This window comes from Dipodomys merriami, unplaced genomic scaffold, assembly GCF_024711535.1.
Source record: "Dipodomys merriami isolate MVZ:Mamm:240054 unplaced genomic scaffold, mDipMer1.0.p SCAF_4, whole genome shotgun sequence".
Classification (NCBI taxonomy): Eukaryota; Metazoa; Chordata; class Mammalia; order Rodentia; family Heteromyidae; genus Dipodomys; species Dipodomys merriami.
The window spans coordinates 14,602,486-14,629,198 of NW_027205603.1; positions in this window are offsets into that span (position 1 = coordinate 14,602,486).

A 26,713-nucleotide genomic window follows, 5' to 3' on the forward strand; every position below is an offset into this window, starting at 1 on the left:
AGCTATGTAAGAAGCTAGGCTGGCAGTCTCTAATAGCGGGCTCTCAAGTAATCAGCAGATATTTGTGATAACTGACTGAACTCATCGAGAGTCCTTGAAATCATGGAAAGGATTGATGATACCACTCATTTCTGAAATTAAAAGAGAAGTTTTATCTTCATAATCATTAACTGGTCAGCTTAAAATGTCGCTAGTTGGAAAGGCATTGGAGTAAACTGTCAACTAAGCAATTTGCAATCACCTGGAAGCAGAGGAGACTGCAGGACAATCAGCTTCTTCCTCCAGCCAGTGGCCCACTGAGCCAAGTCAATTACATTCCCTTCTGGGTTGGACTGACAGGACACGAAGATGGGGGAGAGACAATAGATGTAATCTATCTGCACTGGAGAAAGACTTTTCTCTCTAGTACAAGGGAAATCCTTATCAGTGAGACAGAAGGGTGACTCTGGGTGGAGGTGTATGTGTGTGTGTGTGGGGGGGTTACAGTGAAGGTCAAACACATTCCAGGCTAAAAAGGACAAGACCACAGGTGCTCTCACCCACAATCCTTTGAATAAAATGAAATGAAATAGAGCAGACACAAATAAAGAGACCTTACTCAAATTTAAATCAGAAAAATAGCACACAAGACAAAAACTTTTCAATGTACAAAATAATTGTAATATACCTCTAAATGTGTAGTTCTACATTTTAGTAATTTCTGGAAATGCCAGAAAACACAGACTTGCCACTTTTTATATTACATAGTACTTAGAAAAAGAATTATGCTCACAATAGTCCCTGGATATAAATTATGTAAACAAAAGCAACTATTTATTAATTTCTCATGCTCAAATTGTAAAATGGACTAGAGTGATAGATGTACATCAATATCAAAAGGGGTCATTTAGAACAACTAACAACCATCTGAATAAAATGTTAAAAATCCATGTCATCATTTTATCTTTAATCACATCATGGGAGGTTTGGGTCATTTATTTCTAACCATATTAACTATTCTTCTTATTATTAACTATACTATCTCAAACTATATAAGCTAGGTTAGATTTGGTGACATATTTCACAATAGTAATTGTGACAAGGGATTGTCTTCAGATCTTGAGGTTACTTAACTTTACCATCACAAGGACCTGAAATGTGTGTGGGAAGTTCCTTTCCAACAGTCATTTCAACTTCTCCTGGGAGCCTATAAAAACCACATCATGAGCTGACTCATGCCTATAATCCCTAGCTACTCAGGAGACTGAGATCTAAGGATCATGGTCAATGCTAACCTAAGCAGGAAAGTCCATTGGACTTTTATCTCCAATGAACCACCACAAAACCAGAAGTGGTGCTTTGGCTCAAAGGGGTAGAATGCTATAGCCTTGAGTAGAAAATTTCAAGAACAGTGACCTGGCTCTGAGTTCAAGTCTCATGACCAACAAAAACAACAAAACAGCAACAACTAAACTCATGTCATCTATCCTTGGACACAAGTGCTCTAGAATTTAGTGTAAGTAAAATCTAGATTATTTACCAACAATTCACCCATGATGAAATATAACACTGAATAATCCAAATTATAGAAAAGCAAATGAAGCAAACTTGTGGTAAATGTAAATGTGGTAAATGAGCAGTTTTCTCCACAGTTAACTCCATAATGACAAGGATCAGAAGACTGAAATTATTGCCAAATTTTCTTTATAGTCTAAATTATCACAATCCTTTAAAATAAAACATATCTGATAACATGAGTACCACCAGATGGTTGCACAGTAGACTGATGCTTTACTCTGCCCTCTGTGAATTTATTTCAATGGAATGACAAGGAAATTTTAGAAAGTACCAATTTTGTTTATCAATACAATAATCATTGCGGTCCAAGTCTAATGTATACCTTGGATAGAATGGTAGGGACAATTATATCAACTCAGTAGAATATGTTGCTAATATGAAATTGAACAATATTCCTACTGATATTAAAATGACACCAAAAAACAGGCATCAAGGAGTTGCAGAATGGTGAGAATAATCTAAAAAGTTAGACGTCTTAGAACACAACCTTGTCTTCCATGTCCCGTAGACTGACAAAGCTGACCTCCCTGGGGAAATTTGAGACAAGATTCTTCAGGGCCTTCTGTAAGCCTGAGCAGTAGGAAGTGTCCTCAGCCGGCTTTAGTGCAAAAGTCTTCCTTAGTCACTTTCCAGAAAAAGTCTGCCACTAACATTTGATCCCATTATTATTTACTCTGCACAAGTTAGGCCTTTGGCCAACCTTTTTAGGAATTCAATTAGATCAGTTTAGCAAGAATGTCTGTGCCTTTGAGGTCCTCTAATAAAACGATGTCTATCCTCAACACCTGTGCTCTGTGGGCTTGCTCTAAATCCAGGAATGGCTCAGTTGTGTTAGGAAGGGAACTCAATTCTATGCTAAACTGGATAGTTCTGGATACTATCTAGATAGTTCTGGATAAAATTTGTCTCCATCATCTTGAACTCTTGGTGTGACTCTCTTTCTCTCCAGTAGTGTCAAGCAACACTGAATCAACCTTTTTGTCAAATAAAATAGTTAAAACAGTATTTTCTACTGAAGGCTTTCTGACTTTCAAGTGCATCATTGCCATACAATCTCAGAAGTCAGGGTACAAACTTTAAAAAACAAGAAGAGATCTAAAGGGTAGAGGGAAGCCAGAGGATCTGACAAGACTTAGTGGACTTCAGCTTGTAGAACAAATGCTGCAGTTTTACAAGCGAAGTAGAATTGTCTTAGGGATAGGTCAATTGTATGTCCACCAATGAAGTTGAATTATTGGATGCTTTCTTCTTAAGTACGCTATCACAGCAAAAGGAGTTAATGATTTAGTTTGAAGTTTTAATAGCATGAGGCTTTGTTAGGCTGATACATCTCTTGGAACAGCACTTTCGTGCCGACTACACCAACCAGTGGTTTCTTTGTGACAGGAAACCCCCTGGCCTTAAAGGCACACAGCTCCCTTCTGTTAATTTTTATTGACATGTCTTCTTTTGATATGCTAATCCCCAATTGAGTTTTGCTTAGGGCAGATGTTTTTGTTTTTGTTTTTCTTCAAGTGACTTTGTGTACCTTACCGCTTCCAATCCGATTTTGAATGAGACATCTCTTGTAGAAGGAAATGAATGCTTCTGTTCTTATGGTGCACCACAGCTAGGCATTTCTCTTCCAGTGGGCCTTCCTGACAATGTCAACATCTGGAAATGGAAAACCTCTCCCCTGCATCTCAGCCTGGACACACACTTGAGTAGTGTGGACAGGCTGAAACTTCACTGACTGTGGGGCGTGGGGAAGGTCAAATACCATAGCACTTCCAAAACAGCCTTTTTTCTTTCTCTAATGTCTTGGTGATTCTTACCATTTGCAAAGGCAGGGAGAGGTGACACGCTGTCAGAAAGAAAGTGTCACTCATCTCTGATCAAAGAAAGCAGGACTAAAGAAAAGGTGAGATATATTTTCATTTTTCCTACAGAGTCATCTGTTATTTAAAGTATCCCACTATGGTCCTTCTTTCTGATTGATTGGTTGATTGTGTGTGTGTGTGTGTGTGTGTGTGTGTGTGTGTGTGTGTGTGTGTGTGTGTGTGTGTGTGTGTGTGTGTTGGTCTTAGAGTTTGAACTTAGATTCCAGGTACTGTCCCTGCTCAAGGCTAGTGCTCTGCTTCTTGACCTATAACTCAACTAGCAGCTTTTTAATGGTTAATTGGAGATAAGGTATCTCATGGACTTTCCTGCTCAGGTTGGCTTTGACCCTGATCCTCAGATCTCAGCCTCCTGAGTAGCTAGCCTTTTATTTTTAACATTTTATTTATTTATTTACTTTTATACGTGTGTGTGTGTGTGTGTGTGTGTGTGTGTGTGTGTGTGTGTGTGTGTGTGTGTAGCGATACTGGGGCTTATACTGTGGACTTCTGTTCTCTCTGTTTTACTCAAGGCCATAAGTGGCTGAAGTGGTAGAGTGCTTGCTTAGCAAGCAAGAGGTTTTGCACTGCCCACTACCCAACCTTCGCTGCTATTGCAAAATGAAGAGAGGAGGAGGAGGAGGAGGAGGAGGAGGAGGAGGAGGAGGAGGAGGAGGAGGAGGAGGAGGAGGAGGAGGAGGAGGAGGAGGAGGAGGAGGAGGAGGAGGAGGAGGAGGAGGAGGAGGAGGAGGAGGAGGAGGAGGAGGAGGAGGAGGAGGAGGAGGAGGAGGAGGAGGAGGACAATAAGAAGGCAATCAGGATGGCTCTGAGAACTTAAGATTTTCACATGGCCCAGTGATGGCAAATCAATTTGTAACGAACTTTTCTTTCTTTGGGAGCAACTCTTGACTTTGTAATGCCACATGGCACAATGCTTCTGCTTGCCCCTGCTTCTCACAGACAGATATTTAATTGAGTAATAATGTGCACACTCTTCTCTACCTAGCCAATATATCATTACGAGAGGAGGGTTTCTTCCCAAACTCATCTGGATGGCAAATGATTGAGAAGGTAAAATATTCAAGTCAGGCACAGCCCACCTAATAAAGGAAGGCAATCAGCTATGCAGGTGAATGTGGATGTGGTAAGGGGCAGACAGGCACTTCGGTGTGGCCCAGGGGATGCTAAATTGCCCGTCAACCATTTAGCCCAACTGACTGACACGAAACAACCTCATGTGAAGAAAAATAACCTCTGAGGAAAAAACATGTCTACCTCTAACCCGCTGTATATTAAACCAGTCTGTACTGATTCCTTTTACCTCATCCCTTTTGTGTGTTAAATCACAAACAGAAAATAAGAGGCACATCTTTGTATCCCTAGCATCTTGAGACACTGAATTCTTGGACATATTCTAGTATTGCTTTCAGATATCCTATAGCTTGAATTTCACATGTATCTTCTTCGGTCATGGGGAACACATTTGAACCATGAATAGCTCAAGGAAAGTAAAACAACATTTCTCACAGCAAGAATCAGATTAACTGAAGTAGTTATCAATCATCCAATCTTTTACAGAAGATGTCGGAGGAGGGTGGAGGCAGGTGCTGAGAGAGCCCGGGATGATTTCCACATAGGACAGTCAGTCACAAAGGAGTTCCAGGGCCCCCATCAATCCTCATTCAGCAGTGGGCAGCATGAAGAAAAGATCACTAAGGCCCAGAAATACCCAAGAGGGAGGGCAAGGATGTGAATTCAGACAGGCCTGGGGAAAGGCTCCATAGCTCATCACTAGTGCCTTGAGCAAGTGGTTTGACCTCTTCAGCCCTGCTTTATTTGACTGCAGGCGAGACCATGGTGTCTACCCGCCAGTGCTTCTGTGAGGTGGCTGGTTTGTTACTGGCTTGAAGGGCCTGGGAAGCTACCAGAATTTTCTCCTTTGGGTCATGTGTTGTGGCCACAAGAGAAAATGCTACATTGCAGCAATGATACACAGGCATTTGATATACAGTAAATGTTGTTTTTTTCCTTAACCAAAGAAGCTATCATCACTCCCACAAGGGGTAGCTATGTAGAAGGTCACATTGCACGGCAGATTTTACCAGGCACTCCGTAGAAGCTATTATAGGGTTTCTAAACATTTCCAAAAAATACCTAGGTCTCTTTTATTTTATTCATTTGCAGGGCAGGATTTATACCTTACTTTATGTTTATTATTTTGATCATTTTTTTAGGAATAAAACAGATCTAACCTCCAACATCTACATTTGAAACAAAAGAAAGTACACCATGAAAACTTTTTAAGAATGTTGTGAAGTTTTACCCAAATAGCCTGAAATACCAAGAAGGGACATATTTGTTCCAAGTCATACTGCAGATGGAAGTAATCCCATTTTGAAGTAAAGAACGATTTCACTGGGTCGGTCCTAGAATGCAGCCATCTCTTTACATTTCCCCAGGGGGTGCTTCCTGTACTTTTAACCCACAGATCAGTACTTAAATTGAAATTCTTGTTATGAAAAATGGCCATTTACCAGACTAGCACCAAATGAAGTGAGATTGCAGGTAATAATGTCTTTTAAACAAGAATGGCAGGGTACGCTAAAAATTTGTGGCATCTGCCATTACGGGGGAGAGAATAAATTGTTAGCTGTGCATAGACAGGTGATTCAATAGAAGGCCACTATTTTTCAATGTGTTTAACTCACTTCAGGTAGTATTTCTCCCCTATTTCCTTATAGTACATATACATGATAAAGCTAATGATGCTTAAATGGGACCTGGGATGTGATGGGCGATCACTGAAAGGATGTTTACACTTAACACCAATTAAGGATAATGAGAATTTATCCACAGCGAAGACAGAGCAGCGCTGCTTTGGACTGTCAGGCAATCTGACAAACCCTTTCACATTAAAATATCAAGGGCACAAATTGCATTGAAAGCCATGGTACCCGGGTTCTTGGTTCAGTGTTCAGACAATTATCCACAGAGTGCTTATTGATAATGAGTATTTAGCTCAAAAAGCCCTGGGTGTGAGAGCAGACATCCTAAGCATGAAACCTGATCACACTGTGGGACCATTTTCCTGGCAACCATGACAAAACTTCCATGAAAAAAATTGAGGAAATGATATGGGGTCTGAAAGGAATCCCATAACCAAGACAGAAGAAAATGGAAAGAATTATCCCGTTATATGAAATTAATGATTATGAAGAACTAAGATATCAAAATATGGGCCTAGAAGGGGGCCTTCTGAAATGCTACACCCAGAGCTAACTCCTTAGAAACAAGGCCTTTGGTTGATTGTGCTTCTGTCCCAGTATTTAAAATAAAATCCCCTATCTCAATGGCAATACATTCTTCCATCTTATGATTACTTTTTAAATTATTTACTAGGCTTTATTTTTCATAGTGGTTTTAAATTCGCACCAAACCAATGAGAAGGGACCATGTTCACACAAACCCCTCTTTCTTTCCACATTCATGCTCTGACTGCTTTTGATTATGCCCCACGGAGTTCAGGATTATTTCTCATCCTAACTACCATAAGTGTACAAATTAAAACAAATCTATTTTCTGATGAGAAAAGGATAGATTATCATAACTGTAGACTCTTATTTATTAGAATTAATATTTTCATTTCAACATATACTCATTTTGGTTACCATAATAACTGTAAACGTAATTCCCTTGTGAGAATACCTAATAAAAGAGTTATATTTTCTACTTTATACCTGGTATAAAAAAATAAAAAGAAGTTTAAAATAGATTACACTTATAATGTCTTCCATTTCTGGGACGCTATGAAGTCATTTTAGCAGGTCAGGAAATTGATTTGGTCTTTCGCTTTTCCTTAGCCTCAATCATGAAAAATAGGGATTCTGACATATTCAATTCTCAGCCTGAGTAGTATTATCCTGCTTGACTGTGGTGAAAATATCTCATTCTCACAGAGCACCGTGGGCTTTGCCAGTGGTCCCAGTACGTCGAGGCATTCATGGCGATGTATAAGTAACGCTAAGTGTTGCAATTGGATTTGACTCACTCTGCTTTAGTATGACTAAATGCCAAAAGCCCAGTGGATGTCATGATTATGTAGCTGTTAACTCTGTCTTGGGTTGAGTAGATTCTTCCTTTAGGTAGCAACAAATGTTACCTTTAAACCTCCCATGTTTAGAAATTACTTTATAATTTTGCTTGTGGTTTATTTATTTATTTATTTCTGGTATTGAATGTCAGTGATGAGAACAGGTTACTTGTGGACATAAATCAACACACTTTACATTCCAGTGGCAAATAACGTCAGAGTCTGGATAGAAACGTGTTAATTAGCAAAGGAGTCTTTCTATCAAAAACATAATCTGGAGTCATGCTGACTATGAGTAAGATTCGTCTCTGCCAAGATGGGTACATGAACAACTGATTTTGGAATTTATGAAACTGATCATGGAAATAATATTTCAGTCAAATAAAGTTTGCAGGTCTCAATTGAGTTCATTTGTGTCTGTAAAAATCAAAGGTATCTTTATTATTAATTATAAGGATTCCAGAATAATGGGGAAATATTCTCACTTAAGATTTCTTCTGATGAATAACTGGGCAAGTTATTCATCAAGTTGTAATAAAAAAATCACTCTTTTACTCTCAACAAGTAGAATTTCTGTATAGTAATCTACCTTTTATTTTTCAGATGTGAACTTGTATTGTCTTAGGAAATCAAAGTTTTCCACAGTTACACCCTTGAAAGGGAAGGCAGGATGACAAAGTCACCGGAATCTTTTCTCATACTGGTGTTTTTAAGCAACCTAAGACATTACTATTTTATAACTGGATGCATGTCTTAAAACAGCTTGCATAGTCTTGAGAATCATGGCAGAATAGCAATATCATAGGTTTAGCTGTATGCTACAATCACCCAAAGAACGAGAGATTACCTTTCATATAAAAGAAGTCCAAAGGAATGTATGTCACCATGGCTACAATGACTGTTTAATGATATGGCTGCCTTGGGTCTATTTTATGATGTCCAGCGTGTGATGACAATCCTCACAAAACATGATGCCCATGAGATCGTCAGCAAATTATCTTCTCACTTTTGCAGCAGCTTGGTAGAAGGGCAGAGAAGAAAATTTCATGCAGACTCCTCTCACATAAAGTGGAGTTCTTTGGGGACATTCTGGAAAGCATTTTCTCTTACATTTTATGCTTAGAACTTAATTGCATGACCAGTGCGCCTATCTGCGTCTGAGGAATACATTCTTCTACCTGGGTAAATTGCACTTGTCAGATTGAGAATTATAAATAAAGTATTGGAAATCTGACCTCAAGTAGTGACTAGCAATGTCTACCACAAGGCTGAGTGTGGGAACCCAAACTGAGGAGTCTGGCTTCCAGTGCATTCGTTATTGTAACAACTTTCGGCTCAAATTAAGAGTCCATGTTCTTGTCTGATTTGCATACGAGCAATATTCTTTAAGAGGATTATACAAGTCATCTGTGAGTTCAAAGCACACAATGTGAGTGGGGGAAATTGCTGACATTTTTTGTATGTTCTGCAATGAGTTTATGTATCAAGTTGAAAGTTTTCAAAATTTGTTTTAATTCAAGTTATGGTTTACTTTTGAAGTTATATAACAGCTCTTATAGCTATTATTGTTAGTACAACTGTCTGTCTGTTAGTACTTGTCTGTTTTTATCCACTGGAATCACAGGACCTTTCTAGAGCATTCCTGCCCCTTTATTATAAGGAGCAAATCCTCTACTATTTAGAAAACAAATCCCAGCCAAAGCATCCTTAGAATGCGGATTGGAAATGCTGGCTCTGTATTGTCGATTTCATTATCCTGTTAGAAACACTTCTGCCCCAAGTGCTTCTCATGGCTCTGATTCTTAATTGTCGTTATTTTGCAGTGTAAAATATTGATGACATTGGTCAAAAAGATTGACAGATGCGTGAATTGTTATTAACCAGATAGTTGGTGGAAGCTCACATTTCAATATGGGTGAGATGAATCTCAGGCCCTCAGGAGACTCTTTCTCATTCTTTTCTAAGTAGGGCAGGGTTAACCCTTTCCCAGCCTGCTTTGTGACTTTTCCTTCTTTCTTCTTTCCTTTGGGCCATGAGAATGTCATTTATTGATTTCAAGTACGGGAAGGGATTAATCATTTATCAAGCTACAACTAGGAAATTGTACAGAATACCCAATGCAATGAAGGACTCAAGACAGAACAAAACAGTGGCAAGCAACAACAATGAAAATAAAGCAAGAATAGAAAAATAATACACCTGGGGAGTTCATTCTATCTTGAATCTAAGGTCACCCTAGAAGAGAGGAAAAAGTACAAATAAATAAAAATAAGGCCAAGCAGTAGAAATATTAAAAACAAGGATAAAATATGCTCCCTCTTCACACACTGGCAAATGTGTGCACACACAGATACCCAGACCTGCTCAGAGTAAGAAAATTAATAGTGAAGAAAATTAATAGCTTCTTTTGGGGATACAATCTATTTGCTTTTCTGTGCAGCAAATGAAATCTGAGTAGTAGGGTTTCATGTGAATGATTGTATCATCTATCTCGAATACAAAAAGTTTATCCACAGGTCATATACTGGTAGAGATTACTTTCTCATTTGTGCGATTATTATTCCCAGTGTCATTTATAATCAATAATATGAACTGATGAGCAGCACTGGGGATAAAGGATGGAAACCAGATTTCCTGAGATGAAAAAATAAGTAATTTAAGTACTAAACTCTGCTTTCATTTTCTCTTAAGAACCACATTTAGTATCAGAAAATAGAATGGATAGAATTCGTCAGTACTTTTAAGTGTATCAGTCAAAACAATTACCACAGTCAATGTGAAGTTACGTGGCTTTTATTTATTTATTTATTTATTTAAGTAGCACAAGCTCCCTGTTTCCTTCCAGCCTCCTTGATGACTTCAATTGAGTTGGGATTATGCGTAGGGGATATTTGGCCAGGCTAACAGAATGAGCAATGGCAGAATAATTTGAAAAGTGTACTAACGCTGGGTGCTGGTGGTTCAGGGCTGTAATCCTAGCTACTCCAGAAGCCTGAGATCTGAGGATCATGATTTGAAGCCAGTCAGACAGGAAAGCCCAAGAGACTCTTATCTCCAATCAACCATAGCTAAGCCAGAAGTGGAGCTGTAGATCCAGGGGTAATAGTGCTAGCCTTGAGCTAAAAAAGCACAGGGAAAGCAGGCAGGCCAAACCGCAGTGTGCACACGTGTGCACACACACACACACACACACACACACACACACACACACACACACACACATCACATATTGGAAATCAAACATTGAGACAGAATTATAAACCTACTGAGGCAGAATTGAGGACCCAGGAGCAGAAAATCTTTTTTTTAAAAACTCCATGGCTCAACCTCTAATCCTAGTTACTCAAAATGCTGAGACCTGGATCAAGGTTCAAGGTCAACCAGGGTAGAAATGTCTTCTATACATCATTTGCAAAATCACCATCCAAGAGTAGAACTGAAGGCATTGCTTAAGGGACTTAGTGACAACATAGCAAGCCTGAAGCCCTGAGTTCAGATCCCAGCATGCCCAAACAAACCAATCCACTGAAACCATCTGTGTGATGCTTCTATACATTTTAGGACAGACTTTATCCTATAGTTATATAGTGAGCAATATATATCCTATGGTTATATAGTGAGCAACAGGAATCAGAGGCAGTGTCTTCTTGTGGTGCAAAGCTGGGCGGGTTTTATTGAGTAAGGCATGTGTTGGTGCCAGGAAACCAACGTCTGGGTACGTGCGTGAATAGGAAATTCCTTTACAGCTGTTGTGAACGGGCATGCCACTGGATTCCTGTGGGTCAGATTAGAGAATTATTCTAGTTAACTTTGGGGAATGAGACAAGGAAGGCAAGTGTGGGACACCTTGAACTTCAATGTAAACTCTGTTTTTAGTCTTGACATGAATATCCAAGGGCCTCTCTCAGGCTAGCTAAGGTCCTTTATTTTTTCCATCCAGCTGCACCTCCAGACAAAACCAGTGTGATAGCCTATAACAAATTCTTCAGCTTACTGTCCAGCTTTGTTTGCAAACATCAGAACCAGTCTCCAATTTGCCGTATCTGACTTTTGGGAGCCATTCTTTCATCATATAACCGAGGATTGTTCATCTCACAGTTATAATGAATTCATGAAACATTTTCTAAAGAGAAAGTTTCCTGGAGAGTTAGAGCTCATCATTCTCATTCTCTGTGCCTGTAGTTGAGTACCACATCCTCTCTACTCATCCAGACATCGGGGTAAATACAAAAAGTATAATCATGTGTCAAGAAGAATTGCCATGTAATTTATTTAAACAATGCTTACAATTGTGTTTTCTCCATTTGGTGTCTCGAGTAATTTAACCTACAGCCTTTCATTCATGACATGTAATCAATACATGCAAATCACTTCTGGGACCTATTACATCCTGAATTCATTAATCTACCTGGGCAAGAGACAAGCATGTAAGTATGTCCTCTTGGCTGAGGTCAAAAAGGAGGAGAGATCAGATCAAATTCTACAGCCATAAGTTCTTTTGACACTGCAATACACCATCCACCAAATACTCCTTCTAGCTTTCCTTTTTAATCCAAATGATTTTCATCAAGATATATTATTTTTGTGCCTTGATAATATGTAGCCACATTTACTGTCATCATTACTGTTTTTATTTTACATGGTCCTTTCTGATAGAAAATGTAAAATAAGCATATTTATCTTTTTTTTCCAGAGGTCAAGATGTTTTATTCATCATGGAATTCAAGGATGAATGCAATACAGTAACATTTTATTGGAATCCATCGTCAACAGGAATTTGATGTGTGATTGCCCAATAGAAACCCACTGGTATTTAAGTGTTCTATTATGATGCTTCATAAACTATCTCTTCATTCTTGGGCTTTGCTTAGAGTACAATTATCAGAAGATTTTGTTTTGTTTTGTTTTGTTTTTTTAAAAGGTTTTACTATGTACTCCTCCCTAGTCTTAAACTCACAATCCTCATGACCTTGTCTTTTGAATGCTGAGATTATAAATGTGAACCACCATACCTGGTTTTGAAAAATACAAATGAAGTTTAATAAGATATGCTATCAATCAATTAGACTTTCATTCAATTGACACAAGTGGAATCATTTTTTATCACATGACATGAAATGCTATAGAATTTCAAAGTTTTTTTTCCCCAGAGAACAATGAAGTGTTCCGTGATTTTTCAGTTCTTTTATAATTTCTAATTGTTTATTTTGAAATATGCCAAGAATTTTTGGCTTTTTTTGTATGTATGCCAATTCTAGAGCTTGTACTCTGGGCCTGGGCACTGTCCCCGAGCTTTTGTGCTCAAGGCTAGTACTCTTATCACTTGAACCACAGCTTTCCTTTCAGATTCGTTGTTGTTTAAGTGGAAATGAGTCTTATGGACTTTCCTGTCCAGGCTAGCTTTGAACCACAATCCTCAGATCTCAGCCTGCTGAACAGCCAGGATTACAGGTGTGAGCTACCAGTGCTTGGCTTTTTCTGCCATTTTTATTAGCATATGTTAATTGTGTAAGGGGATTTCATTGTGTTAGTTACATGCATGCATACATTGTCCCGTGATCAAATCTATACTCTCTACTTCTTTCTTATATATACATACGTATATATACATACATATATACATCTACACATACATATACATGTGTATTAATGTATATATGTATACGTATTTCTGAGAAACTGGCACCCTAGGAACCTGACCATGAATGACATAGCCCAAGTCCAAGGCTAAAGGCCCAGAGCTCCCTGAGCATTCATGGGTGTGAGTTGACCAGGGAAGGCTTCAGGATCTGGACTCTGGTGTCCACACATAATAACAACTGCAATAGTCGCATCCCCTCAAGAAAAATGAGCATCAGTTCATTGGTGGCCTTCCTTCTGCTTTTGTTCTATCTGGACTGCATCCTACTGGACAGCATGTCACTCCCATTGAAGATTTTCCCTCTCAGTGGCCATCCCACATAGCAATTATCTTCTAGAAATGCTCTCGTGAGGACACCCAGAACTGCACTCTACCAATTTCCCAGGTGTCTCTCAAACCAATTAAACTGACAATCAAAATGAACCATCACACCTTTCTTTTCCCGATCCTGTGCAATAGAGAAGGTTTGTTTCCCCCGTGGATGGCATGCTTCTCCACAGGGAAAAGGCACCTGTTCATCTTTAGAAACAAAAGCACAGAACATTATAGAACATGCTCAGCATTTGTGAGGGGATGGGCCTGAGGAAGCAGCAGACTGCTTTTCACGCTTAGACTGCTATTGATCATGTGCTCTTGAGTGTTGATTGGATGGCATTTAGTTGTACGAAATTGCCCGTCCTTTTCTTAATGACACGGAGCTGCTTCTTAAAAACGTATTTAACGTGTTTTTCTTCAGCTGTAGAGGGCCGCACAAATTCCAATGAAACAGTGAACCACCTGATTCCCGGGTAAATGATTATTGATTTAATTTCCCTTTCGTTCAGATGGTTACACACTCTGTCATTCTGAAGATAAGGTTTAACATGCTGGTTGCTCTAAGATAGCCAACTGGACATTGATTCCCCATCGTGGACAGTGTTTCCTGCTATGGGGTATTATTTATAATCATTAGTTAGGTCTTGTTACCAAAATTCTTCTACAAGTACAAAAGTGGCTGAAATTCCATGAACTTGGAGATGTTTTGTTCAATGGGCTCTCTCGATGGTTCACAAACAATGATAATCCAATTTTTTGTAAGATTTGCTGGAAAAATAAGTGTTTCATTTGCTGGTGTGAAGAAAAAAATCTCAACTCAGCAATGCAAATTAAAAAATGATAACTAAATTAGGTGGTTTGAAAAGGAGGGAAGGAGTTTTCAGAAATGACAGGTTAGGGAGGTCTGTGGCATTAGGATAGAGTGAACTTGGATGACAAAATGATTCTGCCTAAAACTTGTAAGCGTTTGGTAAATTAATTGTCCTTGTTAAATATGAAATGACATACTTCCAATTTTCTATGGCACCTCTACTCCTCAAGCTAAATAACAGACGAAGCATGAAGAGCTGAACTTTGTGTGTGTTACCAAAAAGTCTCAAGTATTGCAATTGAGTTGGTTGTGCATCTCCGTGTTGGATCAGCTATCTGTTAGTTTTGACTGTTGGACTGGTGGATCCTCACTGTATTGGTACTTGATTTCACAAAAGGTCCATTCTTGCTAAACCTGTCTAATTCTCCACTTTAGACGCTGTGTCCTTCCTAGACTCCTGGTACTCTGGTTTAACCTTAAGGCCTCTTGATTTCTAGGCAAGAGGTCTATTTCTTGAGTGCTACCCACAGCTTATTTTTGCTTTGTTATTTTCAGATAGCTTCTCATATTTTCCCCAGGGCTGGGCCTATGGCAGTGTTTTATAGACTAAGTTGGAGTCACACTGAATTCTCACCAAGATTGGCTGTTCAGTGAACTACAGATTCCATTTTTAGAACAAGGCTTTACCCACAATTCCATTTAACTTCTGGAGATAGTAACTTAACTCTGCCTCAGTAACAGTGTGTCTTTCCATTTCCACTATCATTCTAATTCAGGTTAAAACAAAAGAAAAAATGTTGCTGAGGTGTCTTTTTTTTAGCTTTACCAATTTTACCAGTATGTCTTGTATAGAGTGTCGACTATGAAATCCACAGTGTAACTTTCAAAGTCAGTTTTAGTGATCCAGTATTAAAATAAGAAAAGAATTGTCCAGCTTTAAATTACCTAAATTATCACCTTGATCTTTCCTAATTTCCATCATTTTGCTATTTAAAATGAATATCATATGCTTTTAATAATTGTAATATTTTAATTTTCTTCCAAGCCTATTCTACAAATCTGAGGAGCTGGATTGATCCTGCTTCATTTATTCTCAGATTTAAGGTAATTCAATGTATTACTCCATCTGTCCACAAAATGATGTCAAAAGCCTACACTGATACAAGACTCATTATTTTCTCATATTACTCAATTTGAAAATGTTCTTAGTTTGATTCGAGGTCAGAATCGATCATTAGCATGTTTCATCAATACATTTCCTCATATTTCGCACATATGAATAGATAATTAGTGGAACTTTCATATAGTGACTACACTTAATTAATGGAATTCCACGTTGCTGAATGTATGCCCACATGCTTGACCAGTACAGTCTGAAGTATTAATTTCTTTTGCTTAGCCTAAGTCAATAACTTGCATAGTTTTATTAGAATAAAAACTAATTTAGATCTGAGAAGTAAAAAAAAAAAAGCACATCTAGTTTTTAGATTTTTTGGAGGGGCAACAAGAAACCAGCTGTTTGATTATTGTAATGTCACTTTATCAATGTAGTTGTTGATCTCCTTTATTAACAGATCATTTTCTATGCTAGAAACATTAGACTAATGGGCTGGGAAGGTGGCTCAGTGGTAGAACGCTTGCCTTGCATGCATCAGGCCCTGGGTTCGATTCCTCAGCACCACATAAGCAACAAAAGAAAAAAGCCAGAAGTGGTGCTGTGGCTCAAGTGGTAGAGCACTAGCCTTGAGCTGAAGAGCTGAGGGACAGTGCCCAGGCCCAGAGTTCAGGCCCCATGACCAGAGCCCCCCCCCAAAAAAAGAAAAAAAAGAAACATTAGACTAATCTTGTCTTCATATCTTTATCATAGAAAGAAAAGGCAGAAGAATAGGCCTTGCCTACAATCCATAAAGCAGTGTTGTTATGGGAATTTTAGTAAATTCTACTTATGTGCCTTTATGTAGAGATGGGTCACGAATAAGTTCAAAAGACTTCAAGAATGTTAACTTTTTATCCAGACACTTTGCTTACATGAACAAAATTAAGATCCTTAAAGTAAGAAACAAGGGGAGAGTGGATTTCAGAAGCATCATATATAAGGTTCAAGGACTGAAAAACCATATTTGTTTCATTTTATGCATGCCAGGGAGATTACCTGGTCCAAAAATTCAGAGAACAAACTGAGAAGAAAATATGGCATTGCTTTTTTATCTTTAGTATATCCTTGCTTTATTTGTCCTTTCTCTTTGCCCTTAACCCCCTTTTTGAAGCACAGTGCTGGTAGCTCATGCCTGTATTCCTAGCTATGCAGGTGGTTGAGATGGGAAGATCACAGTTCAAGGGCAGCCTGGGCAGGAAAGCTTGTGACTCTTATCCCTAATCAACCACCAAAAAACTGTAAGTGGAGCTGTGGTTCAAGTGGTAGAGCACTAGCCTTGAGCACAAAAGCTCAGAGGCAGCATCCAAGCACTGTTTTCAAGCCCCAAAGTCTCTCTCATCCCCCTCTCTCTCTCACACACACCAGAAAACTACCCCCTCTTTTTGTAAGACAAATATAATTTCTTTCAATATATTTTTCCTTTAACCTCAATTTGTTTAAAAAAAAGTTAAAATCTCTTTCTTTGCCTCTAGAACAGTTTAGAGCTCTGTTAAGACATTATGTATAGACTGAACTATTGAAACTTTATGTTTCCATGATGACATCCTGGGTATTGAACATGTAACAACAATGAATAATATGTTTAGCAAATAATTCAATGACTCACTCTCTAGAAGATAATGAATGTTTGTGATAATAATGAATGCTTCTGATAGATGCATGTAGGGACCTGTGTGTGTGTGTGTGTGTGTGTGTATGAGTGTGTGTGTATGTGTGTGTATGAGTGTGTATGAACATATTAACTATTATCCCCTTTGGATAAGTAAGAAAACTGAAGTGACTGGAAACTGGAAATACATTCAGTATGGAACACAAGTTTGCAATGGATGTTAACACAAAGTTCATGACATACTGCTCTAACGTAACTACTGCAATATTCTCAGTGAGAAATGAAAGAATTAACTCTACTTGTGACAGAAAGCACAGAGAGGACCCCATGACACACCCCATGTTAGGAGGGGGTTAGGCCCAGAGGATGGCATTGAAAACAGAAAACGTCTTAAGTTGAAAATGTCCGGTGGCCTAGCTTAACAAAGAGCATGACACTGGAGGAATGAGCTGGCCCTGGTGATTTCGGGTTGACTGCCAGGCGTGCCTTTCAGTGCTGCCCCCTATTGCTCACAGAGAGGATTACACCACATATGGAAGCAAAGTTCAAAACTGAAAATGAAAATCTTGGCTTCTACTTTTCTTGGCTTTGCCTTTGTAAATTAAAAAAAAAGTGCTAAGCAAACTATTTTAGGTTGTGAAGAGTCTCTATTCAAGAAATCATGTTGCACTGTATTCATAAACTGCTTTGTTGACTGGTAACTTCTTATCAATACTTAAAGATAGTAAAAGTATTTTTTAAATAAAGACATAAAGTCATCATATGTTGATAGAGTTCTTCTTGATCATTTGCCCATTTTTCAGCCTCTGACACAAGAAATCGAGGATGCAAGCCACTGTATTTATCTAGTAATTTTGTACTTCCTAGTATCCTGTGGGTGTAGAATGTGTTTGTTATTTTATGGAATGTATTCTGATTGGATTTTTTCTTTTATCTGAGATGATATGATTAATTTGAATCTTAAATACAAAGGAAACCACATCTTTCATCAGTGTTTAAGCTGTATCCTACTACAAAATGAAAAGCCTAATTTCGTAGTGATCAGTGACTCAGACACAATTCACATCATATAAAAATGGGCTAAATTAAATGTAGCAGCAGACCTGCCTGGCTTTATTCCAGCTCCTTCTCCAGATGGTTTGTTCCTGCACATGGACAGATAGGAAAATTAACAGTAATTATCCGATCAGACTTAAGGCTGTCTAGAAAGTAGTAGAATTATCTACAAAAGTTTTTTTTGACAGTGATAAGGAAAATCAGCATTCAAAATGGATTGTTAAGCAGATCATTAATGAGACTTTCCTGGAAAAAACTGGGGAAAGTCTACACTTTCAATCCTTCCTTTCCTTTTACTAACTGGCCATGTTAAGTTATACATCAGAAAACAACCTTCAGCACTAAGATTTACTGTCTTAAAGTATGATGCTGCCTCTCAGAATAAAATTCCACTGTTCAGCTTTTCAGGGTACATTTGTAACCACTGTTGAAAGAGGCAGAAATAAAAGAATGGAAGTCTTTTTGTCTTTGTGCAGACATAGAATACCATTAGCACTGAATACGTCATAGGAAAACATTTTGTTCTGCAAAATAGTCATTCTAACTCATACTATAAGGTTAAGATGTTTGTTTTAACAGTGTTTTCAGACTCATTAGAAGTGTAGAGATATTATGTGTTCTAATTATTAATTATATCACAATGGGGGGAAAAGAACTGTATTCCACTCAATATCTTCAAATTAGTACTCATCTTGTTCTCTATTAATTTTGCAGATGGACAAAAGTAAAACTGATTGGTAAAAAGAGGATGTGTGGGGTAAGTTTTTTTCACAGGTTTTTAAACTAATTTTTTTTCAAACGGCTTGGAAACAAAAAGCCCTTATACTCATTTAATCATCCATCTCTAACTGGAAATTAGAATAATAACCAGATATACTATAAAAATATTGATTTTATGTTTTCTTGTATCCAGTAAACCCGGGATAGCATAAAAATTCACTGCAGCCATATTTTTCCTGCTTTCCTTTAAAGATTCAGAAATTTTACAAGGTATTCATCACCTGTCTCCTTGCGCATTTATGTTCCAATCTATGGCAGTGTAATTTCCTTAGGAGTTTGGAGTCATAATTTTCTCATAGATCTTTTACTGAGATAGGCCTGCTTTATCATGGAGCTGAAATTTTAAATAGTTTCTTTTTGAAATCCTAACCATGGGTTATTAACTTAAATGGCTCCTCTGTGGTTCTTTCCATGAGCCTTATGGTATGATTTGTAATTATATCATAAGGCTGTTAATACTTTTATTTGAGAAAGACAATAAAATAAAATAACTCAGGCTTCACATCTGAAGTTTAATGTGAAACCCCAGTGGCAAAGGTAAGGTGTTTTGATCAGGGTATTTTTTAAAATTTTAAAACGTATTTGTGAAAGACAAATACATGCTCAATGAAGGCATGTTGTAGGTCTGTAGGTCTGTAGGTCTGATTGTTTTATATTTTAGGCTTTCTTCTCACAAAAGATTCATCTCAATTATGTAATTCTGTCACCAAACCTTTTATTTTCCTGCTCTTGTATTTTGAATTCATAACAAAAATTTCCCATTTTACTTAACAGTTAAACATAAGTCTTTTGTTGTTTAGAAGGTATAGGAGTTTCTCAGAAAAGATACTGCTTTCACAAATTAAAAATATAGATAAGAAACATAGCAGCCATTTTAATACAAGCATACATAAATGAATATTTACTTGTTTTTTGATAGAAATAGCCTTGTGAAACCTCTTACCCATAATACACTAGCAAACATTATCCTCACTTTCAGTGTAGTTGTATTTCTGACCTCATTCCACATTTTCTGCCTTTTATCACATATGCTAGAATCCTCTGAAATTAGAAATGGATTTCAGATGTTTCAGCTTCGAAAAATCCCATGCAGGAATGTACTTCAAGTAAGATGTGGTACTAGGTTAATGAGCGTCACCTTTTTCCTGATGTCACTTAAAAACAAACTACAGGAAGCAAGAGAATCCAAGTCATTGGATATCAGGACCAGGTTACGGGGGCTCACGCTTGTAAGCTACTTAGGAGATAGACATCAGGAGATCATCCTGAGTTTGAGACCATCCTGGGTAACAAATTAATAAGACACTATTTCAATCAAGAAAACAGGTGTAGCCAGGCGCAGGTGGCTCACGCCTGTAATCCTAGCTACTCAGGAGGCTTCCAGCTGAAAATAGCGGTTCAAAGCCAGCCCGGGCAGGAAAGTCCGTGAAACTCTTATCTCCAATAAATCACTAGAAAACCAGAAGTGGTGCTGTAGCTCAAGTGGTAGAGTGCTAGCCTTGAGCTGAAGAGCTGAGGGACAGCGCTCAGGCCCAGAGTTCAAGCCCCAGGACTGACACAAACAGAAAGCAGAAAGCAGGTGTGGCAGACCCTAGAAATGCAGGAGGCACAGGAAGGAAGAATGAACTCCTAGACTAGCACTAGGCAAAATATGCAAAACAACCACAGGAAAAGAGAGCTGGCACTATTGTTTGAGTGGTAGAGCAACTGCCTAGAAAGCACCAGGTCGAGAGTTCAAACTTCAGGTCCTTCCAAAACCAAGAAACGCACATAGAAACAAAGCAACTAGACATCAGGCCGTGAAAGACAGCATTCCAGGAGAAATAGAGAGCACAGGAGAAGAGACAGAATTCTGTCTGCTGGGAGAGAATCTTCCAAGTTTGGGTGAGGGAAGGTAAATTCAGGAACCAGGAGAGACAGACCCTGGGCTAGGCCACAGGATGGAGTACTTGGGAAGTGCTAATGCAGAGTACTAGTGCTGAGTACTGTGCAGCGGACAGAGATGGTGGTCAGACTGCTTGCAAGGATTTCATGGGACAATTGCCAGAATCACACTGGGGCTGGGGACAGTTCCCATTTGTACCAGCAAGACAGTAAAGCTTTATATTTCAAGGTGTATTGACTATCATACACAGAACGGTCTTGCCTCAGTAGAGAGGAAAATTAGTCCTAGACTAAATATTACGCTCACCCCACAGAGCAAATCTTAAAAGCAAAGCTCAGGAGGAGAAAAAAAACTATTTCTAAATTACTCACATCCCAGGACAAAGCTCTAATTTTTGCTAGGATGTCAAAACTATCTAACATAAACAAGGGAATGGTCACAACACCTGGCAGACAAAGGAAAAGTACTCCAAGAGGAAGAGTTAACCTAGCACTAAAGGACAACCCAGAAACAACAATGATGATAGAAACGATGCATAAGGATATTAAAATGTTTTCCTTTTTGCACAGCTCTACTTTATATCTTCCAGAATTTAAAGTAATTGCTGAGCATGTAGTTCCATAAAAATTATATATAATGACATGAGCCAAACGTTTAAAGATGAAAAGTAAGGTTTCTGAAAAGAAAATCATATACGGTCCATGGTAATATATCAGCGAGAGAGAAAAAAAAAAAGATGCAGAAGCTTGAAGCCACAGACAGAGGTGTTTTTCCTATACTCATTGGGCTGTAGAAAACCAGTCAACCAGTCACAGTCTTACAGAACTGAGTTTATGTTCTGATTTCTCTCCAGTTTTCTAGTGGAATCTCCAGTATAGTCTGGGAATTGGAAGAGGGGCTAGAAAGCGGGGGTGGGGGGTTAGGAGGAAGAACTAAGGGAACCTAAATAAAAAGAGCAAGTTTGACTTAATCTGAACATAGCCAAGCTGACCCATTCATTCTTTCCAAAGTACCACACTGATATGTGATGTAGGTGGATATGTAACATATAAGAATCCTATACTACATTCATATGCTCTCTACAGATTTAAGAGGTTTTGAATTTAAATGTTTATTTTGAAATACTTTGGTAATTAAACCAACCAGATACCCAAACAGAGATTAAAGATATGGCTTCCCTTTTCCTAGCAATCTCGAGTGTCAGCATACACATAGAACTGTTTTGATTCAGTCATAAAATATTTCTTCTATCTCATAATTTCCACCATCTGCTATGTTCCAAAAGTACTTATTTAAGAATGCATACTAACTGCTACTATATCTAAACACTGTAATTGCCCCAAAGTTTGGAAATATAACACCTCTATGAATAACTTGCTGCTTAATTGGCTGATTAGCATTTATTTTGGCACTTTATCTTACATGTGACATGAGATAACTCTATCTACACAGCAATAAATCTGGGGTGCTGGTTGCTAAAATGTCAGAATCAGCAAAGCATTATAATTGGGACCTGCAAGTTTACATTCAAGACCTGTCACTTACAATTATGTTATTCTTAGATGTCTTAAAATATGCTTTTATTTTAGATTTTTCCTTCCATACACTAAATAGTGATATCACACACATTGAGTTGCAGTTATCTGAGTTTATACATGACAATTATGCATTTGAATATTATATATATTAATTTTGGTGGTAAACTTCTGATCTTCTATCTCTAAATACTCAAACTGAGAACTATTTGCTACATGTAATATTGCTTGTGGCACCAGGTAAAGAGAAATTGGAAAAGGCAGGGTCCATAGAGAAGTAGATCTCCAATAGTTGGAAGTAAATAGAAGAGAGAAAGAGAGAAAGAGAGAGTGGATGAGGTGAGAGAAAAAAAATAAATTAGCATGGCTTCTGCCTTTGTTGGGATGTAGAAACATGAGAGAAAAATGTCACACAAATCATTGCTCTTAACTTATTGAATATCATACCAATGTTCCTTATATGGAACTTAGTTATTACTTAGTCCTTCTATTTTCCATATAAGAAATACATTTATAGCTACATTTTTGAAGTAGCCATTTTTTTTCCTTTCCAATATGCCATAGGAAATTAGAGACCTTTCTTTAAATAGAAGCTGTCAGAATTTGGCATCGCTCCTGTTGAAGTTAATTCAGATGAAGCATGAGGACAAGCAAAAGGTCTCACATGGCTAGTGTGATAAGCAAGCTTTCAGAGAGGGCCTGGAAGTCATCTAAGTCTTTAGGTTCCATCCATCTTGGCGATTCTCACTCACAATTTCCTGGCCCTGAGCAGTGCTCACTAGAACTACAAACCAGCCACCTCGTGACCGTCTGCCCTGTCATCACCTTGGCAAGATTCCAAGTGCAGAGCCCGGTATATTTAATGATGAAATGGGAGTAGGCCTAGAAGACCAGTGCTCTGACTGTGAGTCAACCACAGTGCTTAGAACACAGTCCTCATGGAAGTGAGTGCTCATTCTTATGCACAGCCCTGACAACTGTGCCAATGAGGATTCATTCAGGGAGTGGCAGGCCAGTGCTGACTCAGCCAGCCTCAGTACTCCACTGACTAATGGGCTGGCTTCAGTCACAACACCAGAAAGTGTGTGTCCTGATTGTGCTGCTCACACCCAAGACTTTTTTTTCCCAGCTGGTGGAGAGGGACTGAGCAAGGGAAGGAGGCATTTGTCTCCTTCAGTGGACATGATCTGACATCATCTAAATGCTACCAAAGACAAAATAGATCCAGAAAACTGAGACTGAGTGTCCCTCTCCTCAGAAAGGCACTGTGTTCCTGTCCTTCACCAGGGCGTAGAACAAGGCTCCAGGCCTTGGTGACTGAGGCTGTCTGTGTGAAATGAGGACTCCATTTAAAAAAAAATTTTAAACAAGTATTTTATTGTGAAAATACTGTACAGAAGGGGTTACAGTTACATGAATAAGGTAATGAGTACATGTCTTATCAAGCATTGTTGCCTCCTCCTTTGTTTTTCCCCTACCATCCCTTCCTTCCCACCTCCTCAGCTTCACCCTCCCCCTCGCCCACCTAAATTGTAAAGTTCGTTTTTCAACATAGCGTCTTGTACATCTCATTGTTGCAATGGGTCAACCTGTATCCCTATTTAAACAATTTGTTTTTTTCCCTTCCCCTCCCCAAATTATACCAACATCAAATACAGTGAAAATGGGTTATACTGTGGGGGAGGGTCATACAAAGCAAGAACAAAAATCACATGGTACCTTATAAATATGTTAGAAACAATAGCAAGAAAGAAAAAAAATACTTGTGTCCCTATCTTAGGGGTTCTATTTGCAATAATTAGTATTATGTCTAGGACAAGCAGAAAAGGTCAGATAAGATGATGTTAAGTGAGAGGACTCAATTTTGAGTTGGAAATTATTTTTTTTATTTAATTTTATTTTATTTGTGAACATACTGTACAGAGGGGTTACAATTACATGGGCAGGATAATGCGTACATTTCTTACCAAGCATTGCAGCCTCCTCCTTTGTTTACCCTTCACATCCCTGGGTCATATGAATTAAAATCCATATGAACTACATTATTTTTCCCCCTATAATTTGTCCTATTTTGCTCTTGCTATTTATTTGTTTGTTTATTTTTTCAGTCATGGAGCTTGAACTCAGGGCTTGGGTACTGTCCCTGAGCTCGTTTTGCTCAAGACTAGAGCTCTACCACTTGAGCCACAGTGCCACTTCTGGTTTTCTGGTAGTTAATTGGAGAGAAGGGTATCATGAATTTTCCTGCTGAAGTTGGCTTAGAACTGTGATACTCCTATCTCAGTCTCTTGAGTAGCTAGGATTAGTGTGAGCTATTTATTTTTTAACCATATGTTATTGTTATGTATATGATAAGAAAGTTCCTAATTAGAAAGAAACATGGATTCAATTAAAGATACTCTGAATGTCTCTTTTATATCTTAAATATCTTGTACAGCTTAAATATATGACATGCTGTTTTCCAAAATATAAATGGTAAATTAATACACTTATTTATGAATTAAGTAAAATGACTACAAACAGAAGAGCAAGCTATTCCTTGGTTCTTGAATAGCTGTTTCTCTAATATATTGGGGATCAAAATAACTTTAGGAGTAACTAATTCAACGTATTGAAGAAATGAGGCAAAAGAGTGAATCATGTAAGATTTTCCTCAGCTAAGTAAACATATATTGACCTTATGTGTTTTGTTGCTAGTCAATTTATGCAAGCACATAACATATGCTTGTGGGCAGGCTAAAGTGCACAGGATATGACTAAAGTAGGAAAATCAAAAAGCTTTGACATTTGTTCTGCTTTTGACAGGATATCATATCGCCTCAAACTGTTTTGTTACTTTCTAGTGCAAAGGAAGAAAGCTGGGTCTATGCTCTGAGGCTCCGAATCTAAGGTGAACTTGATGTCTGCCCTTGTGCTGGCCCCTTGCTTTGGGCAATGAACATTTCGAGGATGTATTTTTGATATGTGAAACCTGTCGTAGCTTTAATGTTTCACAGCTGTACCAGGTTGTACTGGGGGCGATCTATTGGATGCACAGAGTTCATGCTGTAAGTCACTATTTTAAGGTTGAAGTTGGCAAAATGAAAAGGTGTGAGAAGGATATTCCAAAACCTCAGCAATGCTGGCTCTGTGACTGGTCCTAGATATAGGGAAACTGAGATCCTGGGATAAAAGTCAAACTTTGGATCATTACTGTGACAAACTCGAGACTAGAAATTCTATTTCCTACCAACTTTTTTTTCTTTTTCTGAAAACTGCTGTTTCCACAGCTGATCACATTCTATTAACTTATCACAATGAGATCTCTAATCATAAAGAGATTTCAAATCCAGCAGTAAAACCCAAAGGTTTGAATTCATTTTTACCCAAGAATCAACAACCAAATCCCAGAGGAAATGATCTCTGAGAATTTGTATTTGCAAAGAACTAAAAGGACATACCTGAAGTTGAATGTTGCCTAAATAATCCTTCCATTGTGCTAGAAAGAAATGTGCCCAAACTATGACAATAACCGAAAAACAAATGATCAAAAATGACAATTCACAATTTCCAACTTGCATCCAATTGATTCTATAAATATAATCACTTTAGGAGAACTATTACCTCTTACAATAGTTGTTTTGCAAAGGGAGTAAAGGTCTCTTCTTAATCATGTCACCTAAGTATTTTTTTCCTTCACCATTAGTTTTCTTTCATGCTGAACTTAAATTTGAATGGAAACATCCGTATTCAACCAATTAGAAATGAGAACCCTCACAAAGACCAAGGTTATTCTTAAAATTAACTCCCTTTTGCTCTCCTAGCTTAAGATAAAAACTATTTGTATTAGAGGAAAATGTATGCTTGGCTGCTAGAATAGATACCATCTTCATCAGCCACAGAAGGAATCAACATTGCTTTCTACTGACATGTTATTCTTCAGTAAGTGATATCAGTACTCTGAAAGTGCTAAAACATTGATGGATGAACAGAAAAAGCTGAAGTGAGTTATTTTTTCATTGTTGGTTTATAGTAGTTATACAGTGGGGAGGATTTCATGGTTAAATTTCCACACTTTTACAATATATTCTGATCAATTTCACCCTCTCTGCACTCTTTCCTCCTTCCTTCCTTCCTTCCTTTCTATCTTTCTATCTTTCTATCTTTCCTTCTTTTTCTTTCTTTTTGTTGGTCTTGGAGCTTGAACTCTGGGCCTGGGCGCTGTCCCTCAGGTCTTCAGCTCAAGGATAGTGTTCTACCACTTAAGCCATAGTGCCACTTCTGGCCTTTTCTGTTTATATGGTGCTGAGGAATCTAACCCAGGGCCTCATGCATGCAAGGCACTTCCCAGCCCCTCTCTGTGCTCTTTCTGTCCCCCTTTCCTTAAACAATCTCACATGCTTTATTGTTCTATTTTCATAGCTGACAAGATTGACTCTTTAT